At 41.9% G+C, this 2,036-nt stretch overlaps 1 non-coding gene across 1 annotated transcript; it reads left to right on the forward strand.

Annotated features, from left to right (window-relative positions):
• Positions 1 to 1,054: 1,054 nt before the first annotated feature.
• LOC115032230 (small nucleolar RNA SNORA17) lies at positions 1,055 to 1,186 on the forward strand. The gene has a single exon (XR_003837885.1). It is a non-coding gene; the product is annotated as a small nucleolar RNA SNORA17 (small nucleolar RNA).
• The last annotated feature ends 850 nt before the right edge of the window (positions 1,187 to 2,036 follow it).

Genomic DNA, 2,036 nt, shown 5'->3' on the forward strand with positions numbered 1-2,036 from the left:
ACTCCAAGGGGCTTCAGAAAGAGCTCCATAGGTAAAGTGCTTATTTCTCAAGCATGGTGACCTGAACCAGATCCCCAACCTCCCTGCATTTGTTCCATTTCATAAGGAACCATGTTGGTAAGTTACCACCTATACTAATATATAGTAATTATAAGTAACCATGTTGGTAAATCATCACCTATAGATAGTAATTATTTCTATTTTCATGTATATTATAAGGAAATAAATATCAAGAGTTTACCATTGTAAACCTAGTTACTTTTGCATTTATATTAAGAGCACATCAATTCATTGTCATACAATTATGTTCAGTATGTTATTTAGCCTTAATAGTCATAACGAAGTCTATTTTTATAGTCATGAACTTGGTCATCAATACTATTAGATGATCCTCGATCAAGGTCAATACAAAAAGCTGCAATGACTAGATTATGTCTTTCTAATAGCCTGCCTGTTCTGTCCATCCACATATGTTTTATAACTATGGGTGTATCAAAGAAAATCTCTTTGCGATTTGATGATCAGTTGTACAAATTACTAAATCGAGCTGACTTGTCATTTATTGCATGAATGCTCCTCTCACATCTCTGCATGACCTGAATTATCCTTCCCTATGAATCAGGACCAGATAAGGTTGAACTACTAAGTTATATGTACCAAAACACCATCCCTCTTCTGAGACCAACCTACAAAGAAAGCTGGAAAGTTCCATGTGAGATCTTGAGGTAGCCTTGAACTACCGGGTAAGATGGATGTAGCACTGGAGACAGAATATAGGAAGAGAAGAAGCAGGGGTAAGGGGGATAGAATTGGGTTTTCCAGGAGGAGGGGAAACCGGGAAAGAGGATAACACTTGAAATGTAAATAAAGAAAATATCATATATGTATGTATGTATATATGTGTGTGTAGTATATACATATTATACACACACATAAAATTATATATATAATATAAAAAATTAAAAAGATCTATATATAAAAATAAAATTATATATATATATATATATGTATATATATATGTGATATATTTTTTTTTCATTTTTTTAAAAAAGGAGCTGCCCCCTAGAGGCGGTGCCAACATGGCTGCTGTATCAATGTGCATCAGTAGGTAGCAAAGAGGAGAGAGGCTACATCTTTGCTCAGTGTTCGGACCTGTGAACATCTGAATGATTAGTAGACTAGCCTTCCCTGAAAAAGGTGAACCTGAGAAGAACTCTAGTATGGTGCCACACGGGCCCGGGCTTGCTCCAATGGTGGAGAGCAAGCCGAAGACTAGAAGAACCCTGCCTAGGGCTGCTGCCTGGCACCTCAAGCCGTGGGCAAGAGTGAGCTTCAGACAGAGAACCCACTCATGGGTGAGGAACAAGGCTGAGGCAACCACAGACTTGACCACCAATCTAGTGCCCCACAGGCCTGGAGGACAGACTATGCGCAAAATGAGCCCTACCCAGTGCCATAATAGACAATCAGGGCAAAACACTCTTAAAATCACTCCTGAGACAAACCCAGACCCTCACCCCTGGTACCTAAAAGAAGGAAGTAAGCGGTGAAGAAATGGAAGAGAAAGAGAAACAGAAGGATGCAGGTACAATGAAGACCCGCAGAACTGCAGAGGATAGTGAGGAACAGCCTGATGTGAATAGCCAGTGATGCCACCTGGGACCATGTCCCATTGCAATGGGGCTTCTGGGTCTGTGTCGCCACCACCACCAGAGGCCACTTCTGAGTCTGTGCCCTGCAGTAGTAGTAGTCTCTTACCACCAAGTCTGGGCAGATGTCCCTGATCTGGGCTACTGATCAGGGATATGTTGATGTCTGAGGGCTGTGTAAGAAAAGAGCTGACCCTGAGGACGTGAGAGCAGGAGAGCTGAACAAGCCCCTATTCAATATTCAAGACAGCAGTCTAGCACATTGTGGGAGTTGCAGGTGAGCCGGATGAAAGCAGGAGAGTTGATGGGATGACCACCCCTAGATACCTGTCAAGCCCCTATCCAGGGCTTTGAATTAGCCCACCTGAACATTGACCCTACAGATGA

The sequence above is a fragment of the Mus caroli genome, unplaced genomic scaffold (assembly GCF_978045245.1).
Source record: "Mus caroli unplaced genomic scaffold, Mus_caroli_1 scaffold_9, whole genome shotgun sequence".
NCBI classification, from domain to species: Eukaryota; Metazoa; Chordata; class Mammalia; order Rodentia; family Muridae; genus Mus; species Mus caroli.